Source organism: Equus asinus, chromosome 21 (genome assembly GCF_041296235.1).
Source record: "Equus asinus isolate D_3611 breed Donkey chromosome 21, EquAss-T2T_v2, whole genome shotgun sequence".
In the NCBI taxonomy this organism is placed as follows: domain Eukaryota; kingdom Metazoa; phylum Chordata; class Mammalia; order Perissodactyla; family Equidae; genus Equus; species Equus asinus.
In genome coordinates, this window is record NC_091810.1 from 24,992,306 (window position 1) to 25,008,977 (window position 16,672).

General features: G+C 35.1%; 1 protein-coding gene across 7 annotated transcripts in view; it reads right to left on the reverse strand.

Moving 5' to 3' along the window:
• CNTN4 (contactin 4) overlaps positions 1-16,672 on the reverse strand; it is an 878,916-nt gene that overhangs the window by 596,438 nt on the left and 265,806 nt on the right. Inside the window, exon 1 of one of the 7 annotated variants that reach the window (XM_070492800.1) lies at positions 3,473-3,690. The exons of the other annotated variants lie outside the window; for them this stretch is intronic. The gene's annotated coding sequence lies outside the window, so the exon portion shown is untranslated. Of the gene's footprint in view, positions 1-3,472; positions 3,691-16,672 lie in introns of those variants that run through there. 7 annotated transcript variants of the gene reach the window in all.

Genomic DNA, 16,672 nt, shown 5'->3' on the forward strand with positions numbered 1-16,672 from the left:
ATATATATATGTGTGTAGATATATATACATATATATATATATATATGTGTGTATATATATATATATATTCACTTAGAAATTGAAAGAGCATGGGGCAGTGTTTCTCAAATGATTTCAAAGTAGTCATTGGAAAACTTGGAATAAAAGCCATCACAATGTTAGTTTCTTTGCTTACAGGCACAAAATGTCATCAAATATTTCATTTTAAAAATTATAATAGGCATGATTTCTACATCATCACTCAGATACAGTCACAGAAAATATTAATATCATGAATATTTCAGGAAAAACATCAACTCATTATTAAATCTACATTTTATATCTATTTATTTTTTTAATTGAACTAGCATTTAGAACCTGAGCTATATTATGTACTTCCCTACTTACCTATGGGAACACAAACACACATCAGGTGGCAGGGAAGTTTCAATGGTAAGCATGTGATTCCAAAACTTTGTAATTAAGTTTAAGGTAAAAATATATATATATAATGAAAGAAAATGCAGAAAATTTCAAAATAATACAGAAACAAGTTTCTGGTTTTGTTACAGTAGAAATGTTTAAAGTAAGAAAAATATTATTTCATGGTAGTGTTAATCTGGAAAGTTCTATAAAGAAGTTAGGTTTTGAAGGAAAGAAGGTGCTGCTTTACTGAAGGCAGAGAACCTGGAAATCCTTACAAGACTGGTTTCCAACCTGCAGAAATTAGTTATATAAATATTTCCTGGGAAATCCTAACCCCATAATTAGTCTCAGTTTGTCTGCTCACATTAAATTATATCACATGATGTACGCAGTTACATTCTTCCTTGACATATTTCTTAACTAATAAAATCACTCATATCTATTGATTCTATTCGAAGAAAAATAGGGAGGTTACTCTTTTCAAGTAGCTTTCCACCACAGTATGATTATGTTAGGTAAGCTGGTAATGATAGAAACCATTTGATTTTTACTCTTCATTAAAAATAAATATACATTTAAAAAAGATTAATGGTTACTCTACTTAGAATCTATATAACAGACCAAAACCATTATTACCCCAAACTAGAATTAATTGCAGTGATTTCTGAAAAAGCATAAGCACTTCTGATACAAAAGGTCAAGGCAGTAATAAATTTATTGAGCATTTACTAGATGCAAGGAAAATACTAAGTATTTGATATGCACTCTCTATTTGATTTTCTCAAAAATCCAATGAAATAGGTAGTATTAATATCTTCATTTACACACATGGAAAAATAGAAGCTTGGAGAGCTTATGTAACTAGTAACCACCAGAAAATAGCATAGCGTGTTTTCAAAATCAGCTCTATTTCACTCCAGGCTGAAATCACAAAAGGATCCTAAAATATTCCACATGAAAAAAAATTTTTTAAATCATCTACTACATGAGAACCATCTTGAAACTGTGGTCACAGAAGTTACAATGGCTTAAACTTTACATGAGTAAAATAAGACTTGGAGAAGACACCAGTCAGGGTACAGCAAGTGAGCAAGCTTAAAATGCTTACCAAGGTTTAGCATGTCCAGCAATAGGAAATAGAGACTAAGCCAGCACAAGGGGAAATCAAAACAGAAAGTGATCCTAGAAGAAAGGACAAGAATATGGGATGGGAACAGCAGGGGCTCCAATCAAAGGCACATTTTTTTTTCAGCTCAATAGCTCTTTCTTAGTAAAATGCCTGTGTTAGGCCAAAGGATGCTTTCTGCATATTGCATTTTTCTAAAATGCTGCCCTGCTCCTAAGTTGTTATGTATTTTAAACTTACTATCTTTCATTGGGCAAATTTAAAACGTAGGACTCATCTAACGAATCGACCTCTGAAAAAGCCTGACCCCTATATTCTATAGTTTCAGTGAAAATCCAAATATATAACCCAAATCTGTGGTAAAACAGAATGTACAGGATCGAATTTGGTCAGCAAAACTGAAAGGAGAATGAGGCCATCATTTGTGATCAAGTTCAGATCAAATTTCATTTCCAAGTGTTTCAAGGAACTCTCAGGTTTTGGTAATATGCTGCCCAACATCGATGGGCCAGAAACTATGCGTTGGAAATGCTTTAGTTATAAAGGAGAGGTTTGTTTTAATATTGAACCACAGTACAGTCGACTCAACACAACCTCACTAAATCTTCCCAAATTATATCTGCTTCTACACAGTTTTCCCCCCTTAATGACAATATAATGGGCCAACTTCTCATATAGAAAATAAAGTCAGGAAAATATTAATTTTTTTTAAATAATAGCTATTGGCCAATAGTGTAAATGGGTCTAAAACAGTACCATATTAACAATGAAACAATTTCATGTAATTGTCATTCTGATTTATATTTGTCCCTAATTTTGCATATACAAAACAATTTATTTAAAATAGAAAATGAATTATTTCACTGTAAAGGAGAAACGACATTTTTTGTTTTTGTTTTAATGTGTCCTACAATTATATGACACAATCTCTTTCTTTCAGGAAATTCTTTAGATATGTATGCTATTGTTCAAGCATTCTTAAAATAATAGGAGTTTTCATAATTTCTGATGCATTGTTATTTATCTTTGAAATGCTATGTGTCACACCTTGACCTCTCTGGCCTAACAAAGAAAACTACCTCTATTTTTAATACTTTAACATCATTTAGGATTCAAGCAAAATTTTAACTTGTCAATTTGTTAAAACTGGCTATACAGAAGCAGCAGAGCATAATCAAGGTATTTTTATCTCCCAGGTCATTTTCACATTTAGTCATTTTTATAGAATGAATTTACTATTTTCCTGTAACAAATTCAACACCATAGAATTATTTTTTAATGTAATCTGTTTTAAGTCAAATAGAACTAGAACTAAGATCACTGCAGAGTACTCAAAGTAATAAAGCTACTGAAATTTCCATTAATAATATGAAAGTTTGCAGAGATTTAGCAAATAATTATTTCTAAAAAGATCTCCTAAAAGGGCTAAGCTAGTGAAAGATGATACATTTATTTCAGTGCAGCTAACCACAACATATATTTCTACCTTATTAGAATTTATATTGACAAAACCACCAATTCAAAAATCACTGGATAGATTAAAGCTGTGATGTAATTTCCTACTTTAAATTGTAATGTTGAGCAACGTGGCATTTATAGTATTAGTTAGGAATGCTGTTGTCTGAATTTGATAGAGTTAGATGTGTGCATATGTAGAGAGCACACTTCTGAAATATTCAGAAACTGCTAAAAAAAATCCTGCACATAAAATGAGACTAATCTTGTGTTCACAAAAAAGAACAGAATTTAAGCTCATATATTTTCTGCAGAAGGTTTTAAAATAAAACAACATTACATATTAAAGAGAGATCCAAAGAAGACTAGGAGGCTTCATCAAGTATTAAAGCTAAGTATCCCAGCAAAAAACAAAAAGGATCATACATTCTTAGTTCTTGATTCTTTGAAGAGCTGTAATTCATGTACGAAAAATAACGTACTTACTATATCGGATGTCTGCTTTCAACAAATACTGAACTTATCTTTAGCACAACTTCAATCCTTGGTGCATTATTTATTTCCTCCTTAACAGTAGCAGAGATGCAAGATGTTCCAAATCTTTACTTTCAGACAGTTTTCTTCAACCACAGTCTTTTACATGTCCTGTTGTTTGCTTCAGCATCTATGAAACAACTCCATCCTTCACAATAATCAAAACCCTTGAAGCAATCCACATCTGCTTCTTATACTGAATTTCAAATCTACTCACAGAAAAACTCTGCTTTGTATTTTCTTTCAGAAAGTTTTGCGGGTTGAATATTCCAAATTCCTTTAACATACCAGGGAGCACTAAATGGTAAGAATTACATTACTGCAGCTCCTTAGATTATAACTGATAAGGTGAGCCTTTTACATTTATATTGGGTTCTGAGGAGCTGATGCCATACTGGTCTAATAATTAATAATTCACGGAGCCAAATTACAGCCTTAGAAGGAAACAGCCACTTTGACTAGTTCTTTCATAATCCTCTGATTTATGTATGACAGCACAGAGAGTTCTATGAGAGGTTAATAATAAAAAAAAAAAAAAAGAAAAATTCCAGACATAACACTTGAGTTTTAAAATTAGTACTGCCTTTGCACAAGCTGGATTTGTTGTGGCATCATGGGAGTTCTATCTCTTCGAGCACAGTCAATTCAAAGGGATACCATTTTAAATGAGAATCTGGCTAGCGAAGATGTCCAGGGAAAAGTAAGGAATGCAGGAGGTTGGGGAAGTGGGCAGTAAACTCAATTTGAGGAGCTCTTTGGACCAAAAAGGGGGAGGAGGGAATTTAACCCTACTGCTTCTAAAAAGTAGGTGCTTTTTTTCATTTTTTTGAGGAAGACTAGCCCTGAGCTAACATCTGCCAATCCTCCTCTTTTTGCTGAGGAAGACTGGCCCTGAGCTAACATCTGTGCCCATCTTCCTCCACTTTATATGTGGGACGCCTACCACAGCATGGCTTGCCAAGCAGTGCCATGTCCGCACCCTGGATCCGAACCGGCGAACCCCGGGCCACCGAAGCAGAATGTGCGCACTTAACCGCTGCTCCACCAGGCCGGCACCTAAAAAGCAGGCTTTAACAGGATTCCTGAGAGGACATTTCAGGTTCAAATCTACCTTCTGTCCATCTCATTATCCCTCACACCTGAAAACAGATCAGTCAGGGACACAATCACCATGCATGCACTTTGTGTGCCTGTGTGTTTTTTGCTCTTTCGCACATGAGTATTTGGCTACACACAATAATTCATATATAACAGTTTCTTCAATGCATGGGCAGCCCATAATATGTAAGCCTTAATAATTTTAAAGAATATTTTTTGAGAAATAATTTACATACAGTAACCTGTACAGATCTGAAGTGTACAGTTCAATCCATAGTCCTATCAAGATACAGACTGTTTTCATCACTCCTGGGTTCCCTTATATTGCTGCCCAGTCAATATCCGGCCCTCAAAGGAACTGATTTCTTGCATTATAGATTATGTTACCTATTCTAGTGTTCTACATAAATGGGATCATCATAAAGCATGTATTTCTTTGTATCTAGATTCTTTTATTCAACATGTTTCAAGATTCATACATGTTGTTGCCTTTTATTGCTGAATAGTTTTCCATTGTATGAATACGCCACCGTTTTCTTACCTATTCTTCTGTTGATAGACACTTCGGCTGTTTCAAGTTTTTTGTGACTGTGAATAAAGCTGCGATGAACATTCTGATCTAAGGCTTTTTGCAGATATGTTTTCACGCCTCTTGGATAAATTTCCGTGTATAGAAACATAATTCCTAGGTCATAGTATAGATTCATTTTAACTTTTTATGAAACTGTCAAAGTATTTTCCAAAGTAATTGCCCCACTTCACATTCCCACCCATAATGTATGAGAGTTCTCGTTGTTCCACATCCATGCCAATATTTGTTGGTATCAATTTCCTTCCTTTTAGCCATTTAGTGGGTAAAGCAGTATGTCATGGTTTTAATTTTCATTTCTCTTATAACTTATCATATTGAGCACTTTTTTCATGGGCTTATAGGAATAAGGCTCCATCTTCACTAATTGTTAATAAAGTGGGCTTTGACTTAGTGGTAGATCAAAAAGAGATTTTCCATGCAGGCCTAAGCCTCAGGGTCTTTGAAACAGTGTATCTGTAATACACTATCTTCCCATTTAGCTAGGTCTAGTCCCCGCCCCTGTGTTTCCTGTTAGCATGGAAACCCTAAGGCCTGCTTACTCAGCCCTTAGTGACCCCCTTTATTCTAGTTTGAAGATGCTATGTATTTTGGTATTTTTTTTTTCATTCTCAATATTCAAAAAAAACCCCGTCCTTTTCATATACAGTGACATTCTCTTGGCAAACACACGTTCATTGGCATGCCTAAGGATTTAGCTTTCATTGATCAGCTTTGGACTAGAGAGACTGGTGTTTGAATATCCATGGGTAACCCTGACCAAAACAGGAGTCTTGAGCTTTGCTTTCCTTATTTGTAAAATGAAAATAATAGCTCTCCCTTAGGGTTGTTATGAGCATTAAAATAGACAATTCATATATGACATATCTGGACCCATGGAGAGCAGTGATGGTGAGGAGGTGTTGGCAATTGTGACTCCAAAAGGTGATCTCACTTCACACTCATAATTATTTTCTTTGAGTGCTATACTGGATTTATGATAATTCTTTCCTATCTTTCACTTGATCTCTTCAGGTATATCATTTACCATCTGTGAGCTTCAATGATAATAGTTATACTTAACAAGTATTTATAGTTTATGTAAACCAAAGTTCATATAACGATAACAATATAAAAAGAAGGTAATGTGATTTGAAATGTTCAATATTATTGCACCTTATATAATCTCATAGAGTAAGTTAGACCCATACACACAAGTACTGATTATTTTAAGTGCATATCTGCAGACAGAGTAAAGATATCTATATTTCTCTACCTATATAAGTATGGTAGAATAGACAAAAAGAAATACAACCCATGTCTATGAAAAAACAAAAATGTACCAAAAGGAATGACTGATTAGTATCTTTCATATATTATCACCTCAAGAGTTTGTGGAAAGATGAGTGATGTTATGTGTTGAATTTTGTTCCCCCAAAACTTCATATGTAGAAGTCCCAACTCCCAGTATCTCATAATGTGACCTTATTTGGAAACAGAGCTATTGCAGATGTAATTAGTTAAATTAAGATAATGTCATTCGGGTGGGCTTTAATCCAATAGACTAGTGTCCTTATAAAAGGGGAAATTTGGAGGGGCTAGCCCCGTGGCCGAGTGGTTAAGTTCGCGCGCTCCGTTGTAGGCGGCCCAGTGTTTCGTTGGTTCGAATCCTGGGCGCGGACATGGCACTGCTCATCAGACCACGCTGAGGCAGCGTCCCACATGCCACAACTAGAAGGACCCACAACGAAGAATATACAACTATGTACTGGGGGGCTTTGGGGAGAAAAAGGAAAAATAAAAAAAAAATCTTTAAAAAAAAAAAAGGGGGGAAATTTGGAGACAGACACACAGGAAAAAAGTCAATGTGAAAATGAAGATAGAGATCTACAAGCCAAGAATTCCAAAGACTACAAGCCAACCACAAGAAGGCAGAAGAATGGTACGGAAGAGATTGACTCACAGCCCTCAGAAGGAATCAACACTGCTGACACACCTTGACCAAGGCTTTCTAGACTTCAGAACTGTGAGATAATACATTTTTCTGTTTTAAGCCACCCAGTTTGTAGCACTATGTTACAGAAGCCCTAGAAAACTCATGCAATGGGTAAGTCAAGTGTTCCAGAAAGAGAGGCTACAGAGAATTAATCCCATGTCTCCTTGGTCATGAAGACTGTGCATATATTTATAAACTCATGATAACAGGCATAATAAGTAGCCAACCAATGACAGACATTTAATGACAAGGACTTGATGGATATGAGGGTGCAGAGCAGAGTTTCCAAAGGAGGTGTTGGGGGTCATAAAGGGGAAGGAGAAGAAGCTAAGTATATATGAAATCATAAAATCTCTACCAGGAGACAGTGGATGATGAACTTCCTAAAGAGGAATCCTCACATGGGAACAAAGTGACAACTGTTTTTGCTTCCTTGATACTAAGTTGTCCTTAGAAAAGACAGGCAAATGGATTTGGGAAGACTGAGAAACAGTCTGGTAGAATTTGATTTAGCTTTCTGATTTGGGGTCATGGAGGAAAATTTTTCCTGGCTGGGCATTACTAGCAGGGTGCAATTTGGAGGAGGTTCAGTTCTATTCTGACCTCAAAAGCAGCTGCAATGACTGTAACACGTTCATTGAACGTTCATTGAAAGAAGTTGAATAAAAACTCACTCCAATTACTTAACACTGTTGTCCTTACTTGATCCACCTAACAAGCCAACTGAGAACACCAGTTTAAGGGGGTTTATTCCACTTTCTAAAACTGGTGGGTCATCAGAATCCTTACAATAAGCTCTCATGAGTCACAAGCTCAAACAAAAAGCTAGCTACTAAAGTTTTTATGATTTTATGATTGGAGATGATCTTTGATTCTCAAAAATCAGTTTTTGGGATCATGAAACTCAAAATCCTTGTTGGGGTCATGAAGATATCCAATACAATGTTCATGTAGCCAGTTATCTTTCTCAATCTATGAAGGCATCACATGAAAACATTCCTTGTGCTCCATCCTTTATTCATTATACTATCCAACAAAATGAGGTTCAATTTCCTCTGATATATATTTTCTTTGCAGGACAAGTTGGTAGAGTTTTGAGGTGTAGAACAAGAACAGAAATTAGGAAGCTGAATTTGTATACTTGGTTTTTCTCTCATCTAGCTCTATGACTTTAAACAGCTACTTTGTTGTAGTCTTAATGAAACACCACAGCTTTTGAATTTTTCTTAGGGTTTGTCATGGCTTCATATATTGAATTTGATAATGACTCTCAACCATGCAGGGCTGAGATAATGCAATTGTAAAAATGGTCAGAATAGGGGCTAGCATGGATTTAACGAGGAAACAAGGAGTCAAATGAGCTTAAAATAAGTACACAGTAAATGACTCTAACACACTCTTAGTATGCATTCTGTTTCACTTTTCCGCTTCAGTAATTTTGGGTTAGATGCTGGTTAATACATTTGAAGATATGGAAGTTACCCAACCCCATAAACAAAGGTACTCCTCAGATGCTAGCCATGTTATCATGTTAGCATGACGCCCACAGGTAGTGGGGCCGGGAAGGTCAATATTGAGCCCATTACAAACTAAATCTGGCTCTCATATTACAGTCCAGCTATTCAGATCTGTAAGGAACACCTGTTATTAGAATTTTAAGCCAGATAATAACCATTATGAATTCTGCTTTGCATCTTTTATTTTATAACCTAAAAAATGTACTTACGGAACAATATATCTTCTACAAGAAGGAAATGTCTTTTCAGAGTTCATGCTATTTAAAAGGCATTCAATTGAAAGCTCAGGATTAGTAATTCTCTGAGCAAAATTTCCCAGTACAATAAATAAATAAAACACCATTATTTAGAAATTAAAGTGGCTTGATGAAGGCTCAGTTATATGTCCAGTATTATTTTTCTGTAAAACTATTCTACTTCTACAAACATCATTTTACATCAGAAGAAGTTAGGTGGTGACAAAACCTATAAATCCTATTTAGGTTATTCCTCAATCACTAACTTCATGGAAAATATTTAACTTTTATGTTACTCTCAAAGTAGAAGCCATTAGCTCTCTAGATGGCTTACAATGATTTCAATGGGAAAAATACAAATCTTTGGTTTTCACATCAGTTTAGTTTATAAACAAGCAGGATGCTAATGCTATACCATGTGTTTTCTGAAGCAAGTGTAACGTTTTTATTCAGGGTGCATCAGTATTTAAAATTGCTTTCTTGTGGTTATTTTGCTCTCTGTCAATGAAGGAGACATACAAGATCCATTCTCTCAAGGAATATACATTTTATCAAAGGGGGTAGACCATAGCAAAAGGGGAGAAAATGAAAAGAGGGAAAGGAAGGAAAAAAGTAGTGAAGGAGAGAGAGGAAGGATGAACAAACAATAAATAGATAAATTCCAGTAGTAGTAACTACTAGCAGAGAAATAAAATAAGGCTATTGGTTTTAAAATAAGGACAGATCAGTGGCCAAAGCCTTTGAGGAGGTAAATATTTACTCTGAAAACAAAATAGTGAGAGGCTACCAGCCATGTGAAGATATATCAAGGGGGAAGAGTATTCTTGACTGAGAATGGGAAGTTCAACAGGCAGAAACGAGTAGCAAGAATTAAAATCAGATTGGTTAGGCAGGTTTCCAATCATGTTAAGATTCTACAGGCCATAGCATGGAGTTTGGATTTTATTCTGAGAGCAACCAAAGGAGTGAAACAATGTTTGTAACGTTGAGTCCTGAATCTCAGCTTTTCATCCACTGAGAATGCCACTGCAGGGGTTGCAAGAGAAAACAGTTCTGATATACCTACTTTTTGTGCATTTTTGTATTCAGAACATTCAGTTACAAGAGACAGATTAACCATATATAAGTAGTGTATTATGGTATTAACAATAACTAGAAATGTTTAACCAAACATATCTACAACTCATCAGAAATATTTCTAGCATTTAACTCTCCATTTTAAGTGCCTTTTGCAGAGGGAAGATATAAAGAAATTGTTTTCCAAAACATATACTGTTTAATTTCATACATTTTAAATTAGGTCTACTGAGTAAATTTGGAATAAAAGCCTTCCCCCAAATCACAATACTATATTTAATTAATTTCATTACATGGAAACCAAAAATGACAGATACTGAGTATTATTTTAACCATGTTTTCAGAGTAGCTGATAGCATTCTTCTAGAACTTCACAGCTTGCATGGTACAGTGCAATTTTAAAATCAATTTTGTTCACACTTTGTTCTTGGGAAGACCAGTTCTTTATTTTCTGTCTTCTGATGATACACGTAGTTCAGGTATAATGGGTGGAACATAAAAAATAATGAAGAATAATGGACGTGTGTTCCTTAAAACTGGTATTGCAAGTCTTGCAGAAAAAACAGCAAAACAAAGCAAGGAAACCTCCTTTGAGCACTGGCTTTTTGGATAGGAACTCAGACATAAAAAGAAAAGTGAAATTCATCCAGATGTCTACTTTTAAGTTTATGATAAATTAAATTCTTTATAATTAAGATTTATAATTTTTCAAATATTTTCCATTATTATATTTTTATTTCACCTATAAATCAAATAATAATTTAGGCAAATTTCTTTGTGAATAAAAAGGCAACTACTTAAAATGGAAGAGGGTAGCATTATTATTATTAATAATAATTTTGACATCTTGGTCAAAATAAAACAAAACAGAAATCACGTCTCCTTTGATAAAAAATAAATTCCTACTAGCAGCAATACTCTATGCTGATTTAATTTTTAAATGTTCTTCTTTTCATTGTTAACAAAGATATGCCTTGAGAACATTAGAAATAACTCATCAGGTTAATATATTTCAAAAGTGATTTGCAGGACACTGTGATGTCAGCATCAGGGCAGAGTGAGTGCTTCTCTTAGACTATCTCCTCTGAAATACGATAAAAATGACATTCATATACCAACAGAGGACATTCACACAACACAAAAGAAACCCATGCAGCCATATGTCTGAAGGTGGAGGAAATGGAAGGTCATCTGCTCTCCCTCCTGAATGGCAGAGACCGTGGGAATGTGTGTGGTTCTGAGAGGAGAGGGCGGGAAAGCAGCCCTCCAGGGGAACACCTTTGCACTTCAAGTTCCCTCAGCTGGAGGGAAAGTCTGACACAGTGGTGGCTAAGCTATTGCAAGCTTGTCTTCATCAAGCCAGCAGCCCAGGACAGCAGAAAGTAAGGGCAGAGCGAGAAGCCCCCAGGATCGCACAGGCAAAAGAAACTGCCCCTCCCCTTGCATGGTGCTCTGGCTCAGCCAGTTGGCCAGAGCACCCATGCATACCACAGCAAAGCAGCAGCTGTTAGCAAGTGAGCCACACACACTGGGGGGCTCAGAATACACAGCTCTTGATGCCCACCCATGGGCAGCAGGTGGAAGCTGCCACAAAATACTGTCACTATGAGAAGGCACAAATCCACAACACCAAACAATATGAAAAAATATTTGAGTATTCTACACCAGAAGGAAAATGACAAGCACCCAGAAGTCAATCCTGAAGGCACAGAAATTCATAATCTAAATGACTGAGAATTCAAAAGAGCTATCATAAAAAGCTCAATGAGTTACAAGATAATACAGATAGACAATTGACTGAAATCAGGGACTTCTTCATAAAAGAGATTGAAACTATAAAAACCAATCAGAAATGCTGGAAATGAAAAAAACATGGATAAGATAAAGAAAAATCTAGAATCTCTGAATAACAGAGCTGGTATTATGAAGGACAGAATTAGCAGCTCAGAGGACAGCAATATAGAAAGGCTTCAGATGGAGGAGGAGAGAGAATTAAGACTAAAGAAAAGTGAAGAAATTCTCTTAGAAATATCCGAGTCAATTAGGAAATGCAACATAAGGATTAAAGCTATTCCAGAGGGAGAAAAGAAGGAGAATGGAGCAGAAAGCTTGTTCAAAGAAATAATAGCTGAGAACTTCCCAAACCTGGGGCAGGAGCTAGAAATATAAGTGAAAGAAGCTATCAGAGCTCCTAATTTTATCAATGTTAAAAGACCTTCTCCAAATCATATAGTAGTAAAGGTGGCAAAATCAAATGACAAAGAAAATACATTAAGGGCAGCAAGGCAGAAGAAAATAACTTGCAAAAGAACTCCTAACAGGCTTTCAGGAGATTTCTCAGCAAAAACCTTACAGACGAGGAGAGAGTGTAATGATATGTTCAAAATTATGAAAGACAAAAACTTTCATCCAAGAATACTATATATAGCAAAAAGATCCTTCAGATATGATGAAGGAAAAAAAGCTTTCCCAGACAAATAAAAGCTGAGGGAGTTCATCCCCACAAAATGCCGCCCTACAAGAAATGCTCAAGAAGGCACTCATACCTGAAAAAAAAAAGAAAGAGATTACAAAGACTTGAGCAAGGAGATAAATACATAGACAAAATCAGAAAGCTGCAGCTCTCTATCAGAACAGGTTAGCAAATACTTAATTATAACATTAAAAATAAAGAGAAGGAAAACATCAAAAATGAATGTAATCTTGTCATTTTAACCACACAGTCACAACAGAAGATGGAATAAGTTGTGACAATAATAACTTAGAAGGGGAAGAGGTAGGGGCTGGAATTGGCTTAGTCTAAGGAAATAAGAGGATATCAGAAAATGGACTATCACATCTATGACATTTTTTATAGAAACATCATGGTAACCACTAAACAAATAATCAGAACAGAGACACAAATGATAATTAAAAAGAAAACTAAGAAAACCATCATAGAGAACTACCAAGTTGAATTGGTAGTCCAAAATACACAGGACAAGAAACAAAGGAAAAACAGAATAACCAAAAAACGATTGATAAAATGGCAGCATCAAGCCCTCATATATCAATAATCACTCTAAATATAAATGGATTGAATTCTCCAATCAAAAGACACAGAGTGGCAGGATGGATTAAAAAACAGGACACAACAATATGCTGCCTCTAGGAAACACATCTCAATCCCAAAGACAAACACAGGCTCAGAATGAAGGAATGGAAGACAATACTCCAAGCCAATGGCAAACAAAAGAAAACAGGTGTTGCCATACTGATATTAGATAAAGTAGACTTCAAGACAAAACAGGTAAAGAGAGACAAGGAAGGGCAGTATAAGATGATAAAAGGGACATTCCACCAAGAGGACAAAACACTTAAAAATATATATGCACCCAACACAGGAGCACCAAAGTAACTAAAGCAACTATTAACAAACCGAAAAGGAGATATTAACAACAACACAATAGAAGTAGGGGACCTTAACACCTCACTTTCATCAATGGATAGATCATCCATACAGAAAGTAAACAAGGAAATAGTGGATTTAAATGAAAAACTAGACAAGATAGAGTTAATAGATATACGTAGAACACTCCATCCAAAAATACAAATTTAAGAAGATTGAAATCATATCAAGAACCTTTTGTGACCACAATACTACGAAACTAGAAATAACCTATAAGAAAAAAGCTTGGAAAGTGAAAAATATGTGGAGACTAAATAACATGTTGCTGAGAAATCAACAGATCATTGAAGAAATTAAAGGACAAATAAAAGAATATGTGGAGACAAATGTGAATGAAAATACACCATACTAATTCATATGGGATGCAGTAAAATTGGTCCTAAGAGGGAAATTCATAACTATACAGGCCCACCTTAACAAATAAGAAAAATCTCAAATAAGCAATCTCAACTACACCTAACAGAATTACAAAGAGAAGAAAAACAAAGCCCAAAGTCAGCAGAAGGAGGGAAATAAAAAAAAAGAGCAGAAATAAATGAAATACAAACAAACAAACAAAAACACAGTAGAAAGGATCAATGAAGCAAAGAGCTGGTTTTTTGAGAAGATAAGCAAAATTGATAAGGCCTTAGCTAGACCCACTAAGAAAAAAAGAAAGAAGTCTCAAATAAATAAAATTAGAAAGAGGAGAAATTATAACAGATACCACAGAAATATAAAGGATTATAAGAGAATACTATGAAAAACTATATACCAACAAATTGGACAATCTAGAAAAAAACGTATAAATTCTTAGACTCATACAACCTCCCAAATCTGAACCAAGAAGAAACAGAGAATCTGAATAGACCAATCACAAGTAAAGAGATTGAAACACTAATCAAAAACCTCCCCCAAAATAAAAGTCCAGGACCAGATGGCTTCTCTGGGGAATTCTACCAAACATTCAAAGAAGATTTAATACCTATCCTTCTTCAAAAACCTGAAGAAGACGGAACATTTCCTAACTCATTCTATAAGTCCAACATTTCCCTGATAACAAAACCAGACAAGGACACCACAAAGAAGTAAAATTACAGGCCAATATCACTGATGAATATAGATGCAAAACTTCTCAACAAAATATTGGCAAACTGAATACAGCAATACATTAAATTGATCATATACCATGATCAAGTGGGATTTATACCAGGGACATAGGGATGGTTCAACATCTGCAAATCAATCAATGTGATACATCACATTAAGAAAATGAGAAATAAAAACCACATGATCAGCTGAATAGATGCAGAAAAAGTATTTGACAGTATCCAATATCCATTTATGACAAAGACTCTCAATAATATGGGCATAGAAGGAAAGTACCTCAACATAATAAAGGCCATATATGACAGACCCACAGCTAATATCATACTAGACAGGGAAAAATTGAAAGCCATTCCTCTGAGAACAGGAATAAGACAAGGGTGCCTACTCTCACCACTCTTATTCAACATAGTACTGGAGGTTTTGGCTAGAACAATTAGGCAAGAAAAAAAAATAAAAGGGTTCCAAATATGCAATGAAGAAGTGAAACTCTTGCTTTTTTCAGATGATATGAATTTATATATATAGAAAACCCTAAAGAATCCATTAGAAAACTATGAGAAATAATGAACTACAGCAAAGTTGCAGGGTACAAAATCAACTTACAAAAATCAGTTGCATTTCTATATTCTAAGAACAAACTAACAGAAAGAGAACTCAAGAATACAATCTCATTTACAAACGCAACAAAAAGAATAAAATATCTAGGGAGAAATTTAACCAAGGAGGTGAAAGATCTATATAATGAAACCTATAAGAATTATGGAAATAAATTGATGATGACATAAGGAAATGGAAAGATATTCCATGCACATGGCTTGAAAGAATAAATATAGTTAAAATGTCCATACTACCTAAAGCAATCTACAGATTCAATGCAATCCCAATCAGAACCTCCACAACACTCTTCACAGAAATAGTACAAAGAATCCTAAAATTCATATGGGGCAACAAAAGATCCCAAATAGCCAAAGCAATCCTGAGAAAAAAGAACAAAGCTAGAGGCATCACAATCCCTCACTTCAAAACATACTACAAAGCTATAATAATCAAAACAGCATGGTACTGGTACAAAAACAGACACACAGATCAATGGAACAGAATTGAAAGCCCAGAAATAGAACCACACATCTGTAGACAGCTAATCTTCGACAAAGGTGCCAAGAACATACAATGGAAAAAGGAAAGTCTCTTCAGTAAACGGTGTTGGGAAAACTGGACAGCCACAAGCAAAAGAATGAAAGTAGACCATTTATCTTTCACCATACAGAAAAATTAACTCAAAATGGATCAAAGACTTGAAGGTAAGACATGAAACCATAAAACTCCTAGAAGAAAATATAGGCAGTACACTCTTAGACATTGGTCTTAGAAGGATGTTTTTGAATACCATGTCTACTCAGACAAGGGAAACAAAAGAAAAAATAAACAAATGGGACTTCATCAGACTAGACCTTCTGCAAGGGAAAGGAAACCAGGAACAGAATGAAAAGACAACCCACCAACTGTGACAAAATATTTATAAATCATGTATCTGACAAGGGGTTAATCTCCAAAATATATAAAGAACTCACACAACTGAGCAATAAAGAAAACAAACAAGCCAATCAAAAAACGGGCAGAGGATATGAAGAGACATTTCTCCAAAGAAGATATACAGATGGCTAATAGGCACACGAAAAATGTTCAACATCACTAATCACCAGGGAAATGCAAATCAAAACTACACTAAGATATCACCTTACACTTGTAAGAATGGCTATAGTCACCAAGAGAAGAAATAACAAATGTTAGAGAGGATGTGGGGAAAAGCTGGTGGGAATGCAAACTGGTGCAGCCACTATGGAAAAAAAATGGAGATTTCTCCAAAAATTAAAAATAGAAATACCATATGATCCAGCTATCCCACTACTGGGTATTTATCCCAAGAATGTGAAATCAACAATTCAAAGAGACTTATGTACCCCTATGTTCACTGCAGCATTATTCACCATAAGCAAGAAGTGGAAGCAACCCAAGTGCCTATCGACTGATGATTGGATAAAGAAGATATGGTATATATATACAATGGAATACTACTCAGCCATAAAAAAAGACAAAATCGTCCCATTCGCAATAACGCAGAT